Below are 19,286 nucleotides of genomic sequence, written 5' to 3'. Positions count from 1 at the left end.
TATTTTATAAAATTCTTGGACATGGTACCAAGTGCCCCGATGGCAATGGGTATTACTGTTATATGTTTCATCCATAATCGCATAGTTTTGATGGATTATTATTATTATATTATTTTTAAAATAGCACCATAGTTACCCTTGTATAGTTCTTTAAACTTTAGTTTACTGAATAAAATATAATTCTCAGTTCATAAATAACATTAAGTCCCAGTAGCTGGTTAGTAAACCAAAATCAAATAAATGACTTGATGATTTAATATGATGAATTAACTTTAAAAAGTTCTAATCACAAATTACTGTCTCCATAATGTGTCGAAACTCTGTAGAATCCAACCTAGCCTAAATCTGCCAACCTAGCCTAAATCTGAGTCCTTCCAGATTGGGCGGCATACAAATTTATATAAATAGATGGATGAATGGGGGGTTGGGTGGATGGATGGATGGATGGATGGATGGACGGACGGACGGACGGACGGACGGACGGACGGACGGACGGACGGACGGTGGGCGGGCGGGTGGACAGACAGACAGATATTACCTAATATTGGCAAAAGGACAATTACAAATTCTCACAATAGTTGCATAATATAAAGATTTGCTTTATTAATGAATGTGTAATTTTAATTCATGCTCCTCCCTAGTGACTTTCTAGGCTGGGGTAGGCAAAGTTGGCTCTTCTATGACATGTGGATTTCAACTCTCAGAAATCCTGAGCTAGCATGATTGGCTCAAGAATTCTGGGAGTTGAAGTTCACAAGACATAGAAGAGCCACCTTTGCTTACCCCTATTTTGTTTGCTTATTTAATATTTGATTTAAAAAATATGACCAAGTTATATCCTCAGGTAAAGGACTTTTAAAATGTCATATTAATAAATATCACACAATGACAATAAATCAAAGGGTACTAAAATATATCTATTTGTGAAGGGAATTTAAATTCTTCTGAGTTCCAAACCAACCCAGTGTGCATGCATGAATACATTCAGATACCTCTCCTATTTATATAATTTGCATCTCAAGATCATTTGAGTATGTAAAGTTTAGACCACACTATCTCAAGTCTAAACATCAGGCATTATCAAAGCAGCAAAGCAGACAAAGTACAATTATACCAAGCAGCAACAAGCAGCATAGTATAGAAAGCCTAGAACTACGTTGCCTTAATCACAGCCTAAGCATAGCCCATAAAATCACCTGCTACAACCGTCCTTCCTGTCAACAATGACTTCAGCTTCAACCACAACAACACAACAACACTCGAGCACACAACAGATACAAATTTAAAGTAAACTGCTCTAAACACGACTGCAGGAAATACGACTGTTGACCTCTCCTGATTCCTAAGAGGTCAGTAAGGGGCGTGCAAAAGTGCACCAGAGTGCCTTCCGTCCCCTGTCCTAATGTTTCTCATGTATATAAATATTATTATATCTTTGTATACCACCAATACGTACTTGACAAAACAAAACAAACAAATAAATAAAATAAGTAATTATTACCGGTAATATATTTATATTATTTAGCTGTATTCTAATATTTTTGTAATCAATCCCAGATTTTAATGGGAAACTATACATTAAATATATTAAATAAGCACACAAAATATGGCCTAGAAAGTCACTAGAGAGGAACATGAATTAAAATTACACATCCATTAATAAAGCAATCCTAATGGCATGTTTAATTGATTTACTGAAACAGCTTGCTAAGACTTTGCTAGTTAGCATTTTGACACTTTGACACTTATAAAAGAGTAAACTTGATGAAAACAATAGTACCAAGCATTTTGAGCATAGACTTGGCAACTTTAAGACTTGTGGACTTTAACTCCCAGAATTCTCCAGCCAGAATTCTGGGAGTTAAAGTCCACAAGTCTTAAAGTTGCCAAGTTTGAAGAGCTCCGATCTTAAACTCCACAGTAGGTTATTTTAATAAAGCTAATGGATTCATATTTCAAGATTTCACATTAAGAAATGATATACCACAGATGCAGAACTGGAGCCATTTCATTTCTTTCAGATCAGCAGAGATCAGCAACTACCAAGAAATTGGGAGGAAATCTCACTGAAGCCACAAAACCCTGAATGTGTTTTGTGAAAAAGGCCTTTCTTTTCCATTATGAATCATTTGCCAATACATTTCATTGTGTGAACCAGATTTTTTTTTCCCATTATGAAAGAAAGACAGAAAGCAGGCACAAAGAAAAGGAGAACCAGTTTGGTGCACAGGCTAAGTGCTAGACTAGCACTTGGGAGGCTTTAAGATCCAGGCCTCCCTTAGGCACGAAAGCAGGCTAGGTAACTCTTTCTCTAAGCCCAAACTGTTTCACCGAAATACTGTTGGAGAAAAAGCTGGAGGTAGGAAGACCAGCTATATTGCTGAGTTAACCAAAATAAAAGTGGGGTAAAATATAATAACAAATATAGAACATTCCAACTCATCTTACTGCAAGCATTTATGTACTTTTAAATAAAATTTTGATGCTGAACATCACATTTTAAAAAGCAAGAGAGACAAGACAAGAAAAAACATGGTAAAATAAGAGCAAATTTCAATTTCAATCTGATAAAAATAAATGTAATTAAATACACAATATGTTTTCTGCATATTTCCCCTTTTCTGCCACATTAAGAATTACAATTCAGAAAATGTCCTTGGAATGTCTTTAAGGGGAGGCAAATTCTGCAGTTCAACTTGATATAAACTCTTTTTCCTACATTCAAAAACTTCATGCTTCAAGAAAAATGCTTCAAATGTTTCCTCTTCTCAATGTGTTTCCATCTCCAGGATATCCTTTACTCTAGCAGTATGCTCAACTGTTCATAATCCTTCCTATATCATGGTATATACTTCCTATATCCTATAGAATAGATAAAGGCATCATAAAAAAAGCACTTTTCATTCTGTAGTGGTTCCTAGCATAGGTCTTTTTAGTGTCACCTCAGCTAGTGTAATCTCTTCGCTGTCCTATCTGTCAAAACAACTAGATCATTTTTATTAGTTTCTATAAATTGAGATTGCAACATTTTGTGCATTTACATTTTCCTGATCTTATTTGTTAATATATTATTACATATATTGAAATGATATAATTATATCATATCAGTCTTCGGAGAGGGGCGGAATACAGATCTAATAAATCTTAATCTTATACAATATCCCTAAATAATCACTATAAAAAATAATGCAAATTCAGTTTCCAGTTTGCTGAAGGTAATTAAAAAACAAAACAAAACTCCATCATCAGTTTGTATTCAGAAGATAATCCTTTCTGGATCTTTTTTTTTAATCAATCCTTTTTTAAAAATTAAAAATAATAACAAAGCTAACATCTTTGGATTAAAGTAGATGAATAAGATCTTCTACCAGAATTATCTGTTGGAAGAAATGTCCACAAGTGGGAAGAAAGATACTGGAAACATGGGGATTGCTTGGAAAGATGGTTTAATGGTGGACAGGAACACACGGTTTTTGAGATCCTGGACATAAAAGGCACATAGGTGAGAGCAGTGAAGGGTACCAAAATTTTTACTACCACACTGTGGGCGTGGCTTATACAGGGCATCCTGCATTTTCTTTCAACATCTTTCAGTTCAAATTGGGTGCTCCAGGGTGGAGCTCCATTTTTGCTACCCCACTGCATTCCCCACCCCCGGTCCGGTCAGTAGCCCACCCTTGGGTGAGAGAGAGAGAAAGAGATTTATATCCTCTCTTGGGCCCCACCTTGGAGTTTCGTGTTCCTGTGTAAAAAATGTATTCTTATTAGTTGTCAAATGCCCATAGGGTGATGCAGACGTAACTTTGTAGTGTCTTGAGTCCCAAGCTTGGTTGAATCTTGCTGGGTGATGATGTAATGAAAGGGCTCTGAGCAATTCCTATTATGGCTGGGGGATAATCCTACCTTTGTTGGATCTTGGGTGAGGGTATTTGCTTATGATTAGACCTAGCTATCTCTTTATCTCTTAAGTGCTAACATCTGCTGTGGACTATTGAGGAGGGTGGGGGCTATTAAGAGTGAGTCTGCTTCCTGCCTAAATCACATGCTTCTCCATTTCTCTTCCAGGGAGATATAATATTCTGCCTTTTTAATATTTCCTTGAATATTTTATTTTTCTAGGAGAGGGGTGGGTGCTTACTTCTTACAAGCCTATACCAAAATATTAAGCATTTAGTTAGTTATTTGTGATAATATATCAAAAGAGAACTACAAAAGAGCAAGTCCCTCTACGGAAAATTGCAAAAAGCTCTATTATTTTCCCAAACACTGCACATAGAACTACAGTAGATCTATTAAATGTTACTGGAAAAAGGAACAGACCAAGAATAGTCCCTGTAAAACTTGCAAACATTTGGCATCTAGTCTAAAAATCATTCCTTAAAGAACATTTACAGAAAACCTAGTAAGATAAAGTTTACAAATCTATTTTTTTCGAAGAATGATTTTAAAAATAGCTTTACATTCATACCATTTTCTTTATATACTAAATTATTATTTTGAGAACTGGGACCAGGGGTGGATTCCACTTACTTTCGCCACTGGTTCGAATCGCGATGTTTTGTGCAATTTTGCTTCTGTGCATGCTCAGCAGCAGGATTCAGACCGAAACACAGTTCAGGAGCTGATCAGCTGTGCTCAGTATTAACCCAGGGATGGGTGGGAAGACTCTTTTTCAAGCTGCAGAGAACCCATCCAAACAGGGGGAAAAACCACTTAAAAGAAATATATATAATGGTGGTTCCGTACCGGCACTGACTGTGACATCAACCCCTGACTGGGATATTTTTTGTTTACAGTGATCCCTCGATTTTCGCGATCTCGATTATCGCGAAACGCTATACCACGGTTTTTCAAAAAATATTAATTAAAAAATACTCCACAGTTTTTTTGCTATACCACGGTTTTTCCCACCCGATGATGTCATACGTCATCACCAAGAGTCACTTCTCTGTCTCTTTCTCTTTCTTTCCTGTCATTCTCTGCTTCAATCATTTTCTCATTTCTCTTTTTTTCTCCCCTTTTTTCTATCATTTCTCTCTCTCTTCCTTCCACTCTTCTCTCTCTCTTTTTCTTCCTCTCTCTCACTGTCTTCCTTCCTTTCTCATCTTTCTTTCTCTCTCTCTTTCTCTATCTTGCTTCTTCCTCTCTCAAACTCTCTTCCTCCCTCTCTCACACTCTCTTCCTCCCTCTCTCATCTCTTTCTTTCCTTCTCTCTCTTTCTCTATCTCTCCCCCTCTTGCTCTCGAGCGGCAAACGGCGGCCAGGCGGGTGGGTGAACAAGCGAGTGGCAAACGGCGGGTGGGCGGGCGGGTGAACGGGCGAGCAGCCGGGCGGGCGAGCGGCGGGCGGGCGGCGGGCGGGCGGCGGGCGGGTGCTGGGGGCAGCCGGCATTCAAAGCAATCTGTCGGCTTCCGCACTCTCGTCGCTCCCTGCCTCCACCATCTGCGCATGCGCGGCCATGGAAAAAAAGGCACGCATGCGCAGATGGTGTTTTTACTTCCGCACCACTATACTGCGGAAAATCGATTATCGCGAGAGGTCTTGGAACGTAACCCTCGCGATAATCGAGGGATCACTGTATATGGAATAGTCTGCCTACTTCGCTTCTCTGGATATACACACATCTAAATTGCAGGAGTTCCCAAAAAAGCCTGGTGGGTCAACATTACTGGCATGAAAATCTCCAGGACTGCAATTGTGTTAAAGATAATATAACAAAACGTAAAAAATAAATGCTGAAATGATGCAAGGAGGCAGCACTACAAGAATTAAATACATTTATGGAATGCCATTTAATGTGCCAATAAAAATAAAGGCAAAAAATGAAACCACAGTGGTACCTCTACTTAAGAACTTAATTTGTTCCATTAGGAAAGAAATAAAAGCTCGGAATTTGGATGAGAGGAGGAGGAGGAAGAAGAGGAGAAGGACAGTCGCTGCCCAGAGCGAAGGGAACGTTTCTTTTCTCTGAGCACTGGCAGGGGCTTATTCCCTATCCAAGTGCTCAGAGAAAGGAAAATGCTTTGTTCGCTCTGGACTGCCAAAGCCTCCTTAAGTGCCACCAAAAGGCTCCTCTGGCAGCCCAGAAAAGCCCGAGATGTCCAGGATTAAGGGGGCAAAGGCAGGAAACTGGCCGGGCCTTCGTGCTGCTCTCAAATTTCCTGAGAATTTTTTCCCGGCTCAGGTTCTTAAGTAGAAAATGGTTCTTAAGAAGAGGCAAAAAAAATATTGAACACCCAGTTCTTATCTAGAAAACTTCTTAAGTAGAGGCGTTCTTAAGTAGAAGTACCACTGTATATTTATACCATCCTACCTATATGCCAAATGATTTCGAAAGAAAACAAAATCACTGTACTGCTTACATACTGATTAGATTTTGCTCAAAAGTACATACCATGCCAGATCTAGAAACCGTAGAATAAGGTTTCTTTAAAAGGGTCCAAAATAAGATCTTAAAAGCTTTGTATGACTAATAACACAGGACGTTTCCTCTCATGGCTGAATTTCAGGGTATTTTTTTCCTCTTATTTTTTTTTTAATTCGCTGTTGATGTGCTAGGCCTACTTATGAAGTAAAGGGCTTGACAGAAGAGGTGTCAGAATCTCAGAAACTTTGAGCATTTCCTTACTAGCGCAGAAGAAAATTTATAATCTCACCCACTTTTAAAGCGCTAGTCAAGGAATACAACTACTTTAAATTAAAACACTGTAATGAGAAAAATTACAAAACTAAATCCTACTGTAAATGCTAGAGGGAAAGCAGCTGTCTCCAACAATGCAGAGAAGGAACTCCATTGCTTATTTCTTCTGTACAGATATTTCTTATTTACCAAGCACAATGTGGACCTGCAACTGAGGTGATAGCTAGCTAGGTGAAAAACTACAACTGTGTTTATGATCTTATCTTCAGTTTTACAAATCTGAGAATGTCATATATATGTGAGAATTGGTCACAAAGTTAATATTTTTATCATTACTATAATTGCAGTCAGTCACTAAAACAGCCGCTAAACGAGGACTATCTGTATTCTACAGCTTTTAAAAAAGAATTAAAACAGTTATAATGTTCAAAAAGAATTATGATTGCTTTAGCTTTTGTTTACCTAACCTTTATTCATAATAAAACAGACCAGAAAAGCATAAGTTGTGCTATGACCTTGATACAGGAGGGGTTGTGTGTTTTTTTTACTTCTACTTGTATTTTTGGAGAAATATGTGGACATTTCAGTCATTTTATAGGACTCCCAGACTAACTCCCCACCTCATTCTCATAGGCTTCAAGGTCTCAATATCCACATTTACATCATATGTGGTTGACCTTGGAATGTAACATCCATAAATAACAAGGTCTACTTGTACTGGCTAAAATAGGAACTACAAATGAATAAAGCCATTCCCCCATTTCTCTGAAAGGAAAGAAGAGTGGAAAAGAGAGATACAATAGTATAAAACTGAAAGTAAAGGTGTGCCAAAAAAATAAATAAAAACAGGGAGCTGCGAAAGTGTATAGCCGTGATGGCAAACCTATGGCATGTGTGCCACAAGTGGCATGTTGTGAAGCCATATTTGAGGGCATGCAAGTGTTGGCCTATGTAAGCTCCAGGGTAGGGGAGGTCAGCTCCAAAGGGTGGGAGAGGACGTTTTCACCCTTCCCAACCTTCAGGAAAGTCTCCTGAAGCCTGGGGACAGTGAATAACAGCCAAATAGTCCTACCATAAGTTTATTTCTGAACTTCTGGTAGGTCTGATTTTTTTTGCCATCCACAGGCTCTGGAGGCTTTTCTGAAGCCTGGGGAGGGTGAAAATATGGCCCAATGGGCCTACCGGAAGTCCGGAAGCTTCAGTGAGGTCTGCCGGCATGTGTGTGCGGGGGGAACAGGGAGAAGAGCATTGCATTATGGGTATGGACATCCATCCGTGCACCCTTTTGGCACCTGAGCAAAATAACGTTCGCCATCACTGATGTACAGTTTCACTCATTTTGATCTATAGGCCCACCATCTTCTAGCATGTGATATGGGACCTCACATTTCTTAGGAATGTGACCTCAAAAGAAAACTAAAATAGATTGTAACTTCCGTAAATGCTCCATTCTTGTCCTCCTAATCTGCCCAATGAGGCAGTAGTCTTTTTAAACTAGTTTTGCAAAGCTAAGCATAGTTGGATATACTGTATAGTAATGAAAATCAAGAAAAAAAATCAAGAAAACCTGGAAGAATATGTTGGTTAACATTTTCCATATTACAGGTAGTTATTGACCTAAAATCACAATTGGGACCAGGATTTCCATTCCAAGAAAGTTAGTTGTTAAGTGAGTAGTACCCGATTTAAGATCTTTCACTGAAAACTGATGAAGTTGTTAATTCAATCACGTGGTTGTTAAACAAAACCAGTTTCCCCCATTGATATTGCTTGTTGGAAACTGACCGAGAATGTCAAAAATGTCGATCAGATGACCCGGGAAGCTGAAGCCATTATAAACACATGTCAGTTTCTAAGCTCCAGAATTTTGATCATGTGACAGAAAGGAGGCTGTAACAGTCATAAGGGTAAGGACAGATCATAACTTATTTTTTTTCCAATGCCACCTTAACTTTGAACAGTTGTTAAATGAATTATTGTAATTCAAGGACTACCTATACTCCTAAGAAAACAATATGAAGAAGTCGAGGAAGTCACCAGGTATGAATATGACTTGAAGGAGACTTCAACTTTGATCTGACAGTTATGAACTTCATTTTAGAATATTGTACTCTATTGAAAAAGATTTTTTAAAGAACACAGGTAATTTTCTATCTAATTCTGAGGATGGGGGGGGCGGAGATTGAACTGTATTTTTCAAATATAATTTTATTTTTAAAAAACTCACCTAGTCAATCTTTCACAGAAGAAATCACTTCAGATGCTAATTTAGTACTTTAAACTGGACTGAACAATTATAACTCTAAATTGCTAAGACCCACTCAGAGAAAGGTTTTTTTTTTATTTTGTGTATTTTAATGATATATCAAGTTTCCAAACAAGGAAACTGGATAGATTCAGTTCTCGAGTTGTCTGCAATCCACAGGAATTTATCAAATCCAGGAATTCTTGTAAAAGCAAATATGTATAATTTGAGAAGTAGTTAGGTATAGACTAAAATTTATAGAAAGAGTATGTAAATAGTGTTGCTTTTCAATAAAGAATAAGAAATACTTCCAAGGAATAGTATCAAAATTTTTATTTTGCATCCTATTACATTGATGGCGAACCTATTTTTCTCTGGTGCCAAAAGATCACAAGTGCAGGGACAATAGTGTGGGTGTATGTTCTCACACCCATAATGCATGCACAACCCCCCCCCCCCCCCCGGCACTTCTCCCTGCACAGACTTCACTGAAGACTCTGGATTTCCTGTAGGCCCATTGGGCCAGTTTTTCACCCTCCGCAGGCTTCAGGAGACTTTCCTGAAGCCTGGGGAAAGAGAAAAATAGCCCAAGTTCATTTCCAAACTTCCGGTAGGCCATTTTCTGCCATCTGCAGGCTCTGGAGTTTTCCTGAAGCATGGAGAGGGCAAAAACAGCCTCTCCCACCCTCTGGAAGGCTGAAAATCAGCTGGCCAGTGCACACATGTAGGTTGGAGCTGACCTAGGGCAACACCTCATGTGCCCTCAGATATGGCTCCGTGTGCCACCTGTGCTACACATGCCATACGTTCGTCATTACAGTCCTATTAAATCATAATTGATTTCCTTTTTATTACATTGTATAATACCAAATAAATATCACGAATCATTCTTTCATAAATACAGAAAACAGAGGCTATCAACAGTGAAGTTTATTCAAAATTCTGATCTTCATGCCAGGTTAGTCATTAACATTTGATAAAAATACTGCATGAATTTTCTAAGAGAAATCAATGGGTCAACAGCTCTTTCTTCTGCAGTGATTAAATCAAGGTGGCTATCTCATATACACACCTTATGAATGATAAAACCTCAATATTATTTATCATTTCCTATCAAAGACATGTCTTGAAATTGTTGTATGAATATGGCAATAGTAATAGTAATAGCATATTTGAGTACTTAGACTTACATATCACTCCGTAGCGCTTTATACAGTGCCTGACCATATTACAACATTAACCTATTGCCCCCCAACAATCTGGGTTCTCATTTTACCAACCGTGGAAGGATGGAAAGCTGAATTAACCTCAAGCCCCATCACAATCGAACATCAGATTGTGGGCAAAGTTAACCTGCAATACTGCATTCTAACCATTACACCACCAGGGTTATTTTAAAAACTACATTTGAAAAACAAAATACAATTCCCCCCCTCCCTGGAAATACTGTGTGTATGTGTGAGTGAGTGACTGAGAGACAGAGAGAGGTGGGGGTGGGGGAGAGCGCTGAAGCTATTTAGCCATTTAAGATTCCAAAAGCATACCCGTAGATATTTGGGTGGTATAATTCATTGCTTTCTTTAGTAATGTGCAACCTACAAGGTATCCAGAACAGATCAAGTCTGTGCTACTGAAATGAACAAACCATCACAATAATAGAATGAGAGGTAACTGTGGCGGAACTGCTTATTCATCTGAGAAAGAGGCAATAGAAACAAATACGGGAATTATTTAATTCAGGGGTGTGCAAATTGAAATCTGATTGAAATGTATTTATTCAAAGAGTTTCAGTTTCTGGTATATATTAAAATAGATGGAGATACTTGTGATACTTTCACTGATATAATCAAGGGCTCAAAACATCCTCTCCCATGTATAGCAACTGGAATGACCTGATCTAGGAAGATGCAGAATCACTCTGTTAAGGTGCTTCCCATTTTCAACAGGACTGCAGGGGTTAAAGATAAAAAATACTATCATTAATCATTTTAAACGCTACTCAGAAGTCTAATGCAACCAGAGGGGAGCATTCTCTCCATCCAGGTCCTTGCATAAATCATTCACCAGAGAAACTAACACTAGTTCTCTCCCACACCCAAGCCTGAATCATGACTAGAAGAGATTCAAAAATCTTCCCTAAAAAGGAGCTCTTCAGACAGAGTAAATGTTGTCCAATACAGCTGATTAAAAAATGGTTTCCTCAAGAGTGAATGGTTTCCTCACTTCTGCCTTACTCAGATATGTATTAATTACCTTCCAAATCCAGCCCAGAAGTGGCAGAATTCATTAAGCAGAGAACTCTATCCACTTCCTAGTTAAATTCCAGATGGACTCAAATCTATTTGTTTTTCAAATAGGATTTACAACTGATTCTGATTCTTAAATCAACTTCAGATCTTTATATAAAATGTGTGCTTATTTCTTCAGTCTTCGTTTCAATGTATGCAATTTTAACTTTGAGTAACCAAGTATTTATAATTGTAAGCCTTTCTATTTTCTGACTTCTCATCTTTCAAAACTACATGAATGAGGACCCAGTTTGTTGGGGGCATAAATCAGTCATCAATCATGGAGAAAGTAAAACATCCACAGAATACCACCACTCCATAGATATTGAAACATTTATCACCTTGAAATTCTAAGGGTCTATGTTTTAGTTAGTTCTTATCAAAATCAAAGAAATATCTGTTGGAGGTACAAGTCATTAGATTCTTTAAAGCAAAGATGGCTTATCAGTAAACAATTATTCTTTGTCTCAAAACTTCCTGAAATCATAATGCTTGTACTTATGAAGTATTGTAGTATATTTAATTTTAATGTTTTCCTGCAATAAGACACTGATAGAACTAGGAAGTACAGTCATAAATTTTAGTTCCAAGATTGTAAGAGCCTCTTCAGTACAAAACTCTGAAATTAGAAATATATAATGATGTATAAATGCACATTTCTAAATATTCAAAGAAAAAAAGTTTTGTTATTGTTGTTCAGATACTATAGCTGCCACGTTCAGTCCTACTTTATGCCAGCAATACCTTTCTGGGTGTGGGTGAGGCATGAAATTTGTAACATTTGGCATATCAGAGCATAAACTTTTTCAGTGCATGGCTACAGTTCTTACACTCTTTATACAAAGCATACAAAACTATAAACACAACATGTATAAATAAACTAGCCACTCCAATATCTGTATTGAAATGCAAATTAAAAACTGTGTGTACATGATTGTGTGTATTAGCAGATACCCTTTAACTCAAAGAAATTCATTCTAGTAAAAATATTTAGAGTATTATTACGTTGCAATCATATTAACAGAACTAAGAATTAATACCAACTTTTCTACAAAAATAGTACTTTAATAGCTGCCTTCTACAAAGCAAAAAAAATTGACAAAATCTATACAAATAGGATCCCATCAGAACATAGACATTCATTTATGCTGTTAAGTTGTAATGTGAAAATTTACTTTTATCTTCAACTCTAAAAAATATTGCCAGTGCAATGCTTCAAGGAACACTTATTCAAACTCAAGTAACTGCAATTAACTTTTCCACTTTTACTACCATCCAGAAATAGTATTTCCTTAACTATTCTGATCAAGGTTCTCCAATCTATCTGGGTAAGGGAACCTTTGTCAGTTACATATTTATTGAATACTATATAATTGTTTTGTTTTGTTCCTAAATTATAACCTATACTAAATAGCAGGGATCAACATTATGACTTTCTGAAACAGCAACTACTGTTCTGTTGAAGTGTTGAGCTTTGGAGAAAATAACATGTATGAAAATAGATCTGTTTACAGAATTAGTTGAACACAGGACTTCCTGTTTTAATTCAGCTCCACCTTAAAAACTACATATGTTCTACTGACATAAATACATTTTTTCACCAACTGTAAAGAAAACACTTTTCAAATCTGCAGCAGAATAATCAACTAGTCCAAAAACAAAATAATAAAGCATTAATATTAGTAATTTCCAAATCATACACGAACATTTATTACTTTGGGGAAAATCCATGGCAATAGAATACGATGACTGGTAATGTCAAACTATTTTAATTTAATATTCCAAAAGAAAGATCTCAATTCAAATTTTGTGGCAGAAACACCAAGTATCTCATAGCACCATAAACTAACGCAAGTATTTACTCGAAGTTTTTTTTCTTATTTATATCACGCCTTTATTTGTTTTTATAAAGAACTCAAGCAGCAAACATACCCAATACAACCTTTCTGATTTGCTTTTCCTCACAACAACCCTGTGAGGGTGAGATCGGCTGAGAGAAAGTGTCTGGACCAAGGTCATCCACCTGGCTTTCATGGATAAGGATGGACTAGAACACACAGCCTCCAGCTTTCTAGTCTGGTGCTTTAATCACTAGACCAAAGTGGCTTTCAAACTGGTTTATACAAGTATTGTAACTGTTTTTACACTACTTTATTTCAGTGAAATTTGTACTGCTGAACATCTTGCTGGAATGTTTTTTGGTACATACGTATCAGAATTCAACCAGGGGTGGTTTGTAACGTTGCCAGTTCATTTCCTCCCATGTGGGCATGCCACGTTGCCACACGTGCACTTTGCACGCGCATGCATAGTGCCAAATTTTTTAAAAGAAATAAAATAAAATAAAAAGCCTAAAACAAGATGGTGGCACATGTGCAGTGCCAGAAACTCAGCTTCTACGCATGCACAGGAAAAAAAATCAGCAAAATAAAATTCAACCCTCAAAAAAATTCCCCCCCAAAAAGATGGCTGCATCCATGGACCGGGACCAACAGAACCAACCCTGTGAATCACCAGCAGTTTGCTACCAATTCTACAGAAGGAACCCATCTCTGGGTTCACCATATCAAAATAGTTCACTGATTTGAAAAGTAATATTTCAGTAGGTTTGGGTTAACTAAAAGGCTAAGGAAGCTGAAAATACATTTCCCACCCATGCTATTTTAAACTGTTTCATTAAGTAACATGGAATAATTAAAACGAAAACATTGTGTATAGAATTCTGACTTTCAAACTGCTGCCGTTAAACACAATTACAAATACTTAAGTGCCATGAAAACTTCCAATTCTTGACAGAAAATTGTTATGTTTTGAAATCTGAAAGTGTTGTAAATATATAATTAGGTTTATAAACAATTATTCATTTTAAGTTTTTTAAAATCCATATATAAATTTTACTTTATTTATAATATTTAGTTTTAATTGACAGTTTTGTTTTGATTTTAACCATCCAGATTTTGGAACTATTTGCAGTCTTTCTACAAATAACTAATACAGTGGTACTACTACATAAGAACACCTCTACTTACAAACTTTTCTAGATAAGAACCGGGTGTTCCACTTACAAACACAAGCCTCCGAAACTGTAACCAGAAAAGGCAGAGAGAAGCCTCCATGGGGCCTCTCTAGGAATCTCCTGGGAGGAAACAGGGCCTGCACCCTCCCTGTGGTTTCCCCAATCGCACACATTATTTGATTTTACATTGATTCCTATGGGAAAAATTGCTTCTTCTTACAAACATTTATATTTAAGAACCTGGTCACGGAACGGATTAAGTTCGTAAGTAGAGATACCACTGGATTGGCACATAACCTACAAATCTGTGTTTATCTAGATAATTAAACTTTAAAATCTACACAAACAAGATTTTCCCATCTCAAGGATTTTTTAAGTACACACATGATGGATTGACATGGGGTGCTACTCAGGAAGGAAATGATGTACATGGAGAAGAATTATACTTCCCACACATTAAAATATAAGACTGGCATGAAGTGTAGACAATGTGACTGTCCTCCTGTCTTGTGACACACTGCAAATAGTATACTGCATTTCCCTTTTTGGACAAGTTGTTGCTATTTCAAAATAGGAAATCCTATAGCTAGGAAACTCTATTAATGATCAGCTAAGTTCATTTTTTGACATTTTAAACCCAGTTGCTCCCAATCGCCCCAAAAAAGAATGTTCCAAATTGAATATATTCAAATATCAGCTTGAAAAATCAGTAATAATTCTAGTTTCTATTAGTAGTTAGGGCACCAAACTAGTAACTGTGAAACTGTGAGATTTAGACCAGCCTTTGGCTCAAAGCCAGCTGGGTCACTTTGGGCCAGTTTTATTTTCTTAGCCCTGAGAAGAAGGCAATAGCAAAACAGCTTTCAAATCTTGCCAAGAAAACTGCAGGGACTTTCCAGGCAGTTCCTAGCAGTTAATATAGACTTGAAGGTATTAAACAATAATAACTTAAAAGTGCTAAATATACATTTCTGAATTTCTTATTATTTTTTAAAAACACTCTCATGCATACCTAACTTATTTGGTAAAATAACTAGCTTTCAGGAAACCTAAGGCATCTTTGCTTTTATGAACTGCTTTTTTTTTTAATTTCCTTGCTTTAGGGAGAGTAAATCAAGAGGCTGCACAAACCCATCAAATGGGTGTAATATGCACTTGGAATTCAAGGTTACGGACCTTTTATCTTACCATAGAGTCATGGCTGAACCAGCCAGGTAATATTGCATCAAATACGTTTTATATGAGAAAAATGACCATTCACTAGCAGCTACTCAGATTTCCCAAAGCCAGAAATTACTATAACCTGAATAATTTATAATTAATTCTATGGACAACTCAGTTCAGAGAATAAGCCCTTGCACCAACCAACCTCATACTGGATGGCAGCTATGATAAAGGTAGAAAAAAAATATCTGGATTACACAGAATTCAGTTTAGTACTGCTTTCAACCACTGCAATATTCAAAAGGCAGCTTGCTACAAAGTTTACAGCTGGCAGGAAGTTATTGGTTCTTTCAAGGAGAGCTATTCATCTAAGGCAGACAAAAGCAACTGAAGTTAAGGAATGTCTTTTGACCCAAATGGGGATCCTTAGGGAAGAACTGCTATTGCAAAAGACCTAAAGCTGTGCTAAAACTGAAACAGGATGGCAGCAAAGTGTCAGCAATCTTCCTCCAACCACAAAAGTTCAAAACAGAGAAGTCAAGAGTCCAGTTTCTTTTCCTTACATGTTACATGGGAGACGTGGGGGGAACTTTTGTATTTTACTTCCTCATTAATGGAACCAACCAGAAGCAGAAATTCAAGGGTAGGGGATGAAAGGAAGTGGAGTCTTTCTGGCAGTAATTCAAGTATTTGGCATTAAAAACCCAGCATGCCAATGACTTCAAAATAATACGTTTGGATCCACCAGCACATCAAAGCCAGTTGTCACCAGTGGCTGCTGGAGATAACAAATAAAAGCAGAACATATTTAGCTAAAAAGAAGATTACAATACAACTAATTAGAATTAAAGTTCTGCTGTTATTCATAGCTTTATGTTCCAAAGTCCAATGCCAATGTCAGCCATGCTGTACTGTTCCAAAAAGTAGCCTGAAAATCCTTAGCACCCATAGTGCGAACACCAAAAAGGGAGCAGCTCCTTTAGTCCTTGGGTTTCTCTGTCCCACAGAGAAAAATCACATCACAGCAATACTCCTTCCAGAACAGGGGTCTCCAACCTTGGCAACTTTTAAGATTTGTGGACTTCAACTCCCAGAATCCCTCATCCAGCAAAGCTGGCTGAGGGATACTGGGAGTTGAAGTCCCAGAATTGAAGTCCCAGTTCTCCACCAACTCTCAGAATCCCTCAGATTCTGGGACTTGAAGTCCCAAAGCTGGCTGAGGGATTCCAGGAGCTGAGGTCCCAGGCCTCAGCCAACTCCCACTATCCCTCAGATTATGGGAGTTGAAGTCCCAAGGCTGGCTGAGGGATTCTGGGAGTTGAAGTCCCAGTCCTGAGCCAACTCCCAGAATCCCTCAGATTCTAGGGGCAAGTTCCAAAGCTGGCTGAGGGATTCTGGGAGTTAAAGTCCACAAGTCTTAAAGTTGCCAACTTTGGTCATCCTTGTTCTAAGAGGGAAGGCCCACCCTTCAATCATGCACAGAGACCCTTTTTTTTTTTTTAGCTCTGTGGGCAGCAGCACCATCTCCGGGCACCCCAGGGGGGAAAAAAAGGCAGAAATCTCCATCCTGTCCCGAAGGAGCAGCACTACAAGCAAGAGAGAAAGAAGAGAGGCAGCGACCTTTTCAAACTTAATGGAGAGAAAAGATATCTATGCTGTCAAATAGATCAAAATAACCTTCCCCTCCTCCTCCCCCCCCCCAAATCCGGCACTCCTACCCCACTTTTTCCCCCCTTCCTCGGAAGAAACGTCGGAGAACTTCGCCACTTTTAACCCCGTTTAATCACCCACGACTCCCCGCCGTCCAGGAACTCCCCCACCCCTCAAAACCACCACCACCCCACACACACCGCAAACCACGCACACGTTACGTGCACTCCGGGGGCAGCTCACTCTCTGGCCCGGCTCCAGCCTGGCTGTCAAGAGCTTCTCCCTCAGGATCCCCCCCTCCCCCGCCCGCCCGCCTTTCTGCTGCCGGGGTGCAGTAATTTGGCCGCCGCCTCGCTTCGGTAGGGAGGGAGGAAGAGAGTCCCTCGTCCTTTCTCCGGAGGGAGACACCCCAACCACCACAGTACACACTGCCCGCGCCCGCTTCTTTCCCCCTTCTCGGGCTCCGCGCCAAAGAGGAAAAAGCTGCAGGGCCCCTCGGCCTGGCTCGCGAGAGGGCGGGCGGCCGGGCCCCGCACCGAGGAGGAGAAAGCCCGAGCAAAACCCCGCCACCCTTCCCTGCCCCCCTCCCCCAACTTCCCCGTCTCCTGCCGACCCGCTCACCCCGTTGCCGCCGCTGCCTGCCAGGGCGAGCCCAGCCGCCCGCTGCTTCGCTGCTTCCCTTCCTCCGGCTTCTCGCTACCTGCCTTGCCTGCTCTCGCTCTCTCTTTTTTTTTTCCTTCGCTCCAGGCTCGGTGGCTCCAGTGTGCGGCGGCGGCGGCGGCGGCAGCTCATGCGCTCCGCCCTCCCCTCCTTCCTCCCTGGGATCGAGGCGGGGCTCTGGAGCCGGCGAAGGAGGAGCGAGAGCGACGGGCCGCATGGGAGGCGGAGGAAGCTGCGCGGCAAAGTCCGGGGCGGCCCGGCGGAGCAGCAGTGAGGTTGTGCCGAGCTGCGCCTTGGTTTCGCTACGCTCTTTTATTTTTTTCCTTCTTTTCTTCCTGCTGCTCACTGTTTGCACAGATGACGTCCGACCGGCAGCTCTTGCTAGGGAGGAGCGGGGTCAAGCTGCAGTTTTAAGCCGCCTCTCCGCCAGAGAGGGGCCCGGATCCACTCGCGGATTGGAAGTCGCGCTGGAACGATCCTCCCCACCCGCAGAAGCAGCAGCACATGCGACATTTCCTCGTTCCCCTTTATGGGTGTGTGTGTGTGGAGAAGCAGCCAGCTGTTCCTATCTCCTGCTGCTGTCAGTTCTGGGCTAAAATAACCCAAACGCGCGCTAGAGAGGAGCGCTAAAAAAAAAAAAAAAAAAAAGTTGACTATCGTCTTTGTCTCTTTGCTTCCCTCTGGTGGCCGTCCGGCCAATTTGCAAGCCGGCTCTTGTTTACGGACTCTTACCTGCAGTTAGAGGTTAGCCGAAAGTGGTCACGCGCAGTTTTCGGGGCTGCGCTCTAGCGCCCCCTCTCTCTGGGCAGCGCAATGGCGACTGCCAGAGTGAAAGATACCTCTTGTAAGTAAGTGGTGAGTTAATATTTTATTTAACCACCTGTATGTTAAGAGGCCCAACCAAGAAAGAAAAACATTTAATAATACTAATGTTGTATTTAAAATTTAAACAGCAGACCTGTCACTTTCGAGTATTGTCAACTACAGAATAAGAAAACATCTTTTCCTATCCCGTGATTTTGGTGATAGCAATAGCATTTAGGCTTATGTACCGCTTCATAGTGCTTTTTACAGCCCTCTCTAAGCGGTTTACAGAATCAGCATATTGCCCCCAACAATCTGGCTCCTCATTTTACGCTGCTCGGAAGGATAGAAGGCTGAGTCAACCTTGAGCCGGTGGTGAGATTTGAACTGCTGAACTACAGCTAACAGCTGAAGTAGCCTGCAGTGCTGGACTCTAACCACGGCTATCATTCATTATCCTCATCATTCATTATCATTTACTAGTGATCATTCAATGGTTGACCCTCCTGCATTATTTCAACAAAATTTTAATTTAAAATTCAGTTTTAATGAAATAGTTTGGTCTTTATCCTAACTTGAGAGAGTGATTCAAACCTAACATATCATATCTAAAGCAGTGGTTCTCAACCGTTTTTTGGCCATGCCTAAGCATCTCTAAAATCCTGAGGCCTCCCCACTCCATGACATATCATTCTTATTAATCAAAAAGTGAATTATTTACAGAGGAAGCCTAAAATAACTTGGTTTAAACAAGGTTCCAATTTCCCCCAATAAAAATCAAAATGGCCCCCTGTGGGTTGTGGGCTCCACGTTGGGAAC

The 19,286-nt window shown here is 39.6% G+C and overlaps 1 protein-coding gene across 5 annotated transcripts in view; it reads right to left on the bottom strand.

Moving 5' to 3' along the window:
- RAP1A (RAP1A, member of RAS oncogene family) overlaps positions 1 to 18,310 on the bottom strand; it is a 119,332-nt gene extending 101,022 nt beyond the window's left edge. The window contains exons 1-2 of one of the 5 annotated variants that reach the window (XM_070745608.1): positions 17,625 to 17,814; positions 4,531 to 4,634 (exon numbers count right to left, since the gene is read on the bottom strand). The gene's annotated coding sequence lies outside the window, so the exon portion shown is untranslated. Of the gene's footprint in view, positions 1 to 4,530; positions 4,635 to 17,624 lie in introns of all 5 variants that reach the window. The other 4 variants (XM_070745607.1, XM_070745610.1, XM_070745609.1 and 1 more) reach the window with 4 other exon arrangements.
- Between the last annotated feature and the right edge of the window lie 976 nt (positions 18,311 to 19,286).

Source organism: Erythrolamprus reginae, chromosome 3 (genome assembly GCF_031021105.1).
Source record: "Erythrolamprus reginae isolate rEryReg1 chromosome 3, rEryReg1.hap1, whole genome shotgun sequence".
Lineage (NCBI taxonomy): Eukaryota > Metazoa > Chordata > Lepidosauria > Squamata > Dipsadidae > Erythrolamprus > Erythrolamprus reginae.
Note: the sequence above shows the minus strand (reverse complement) of the source record. Positions and strands in the feature narration are given on the sequence as shown.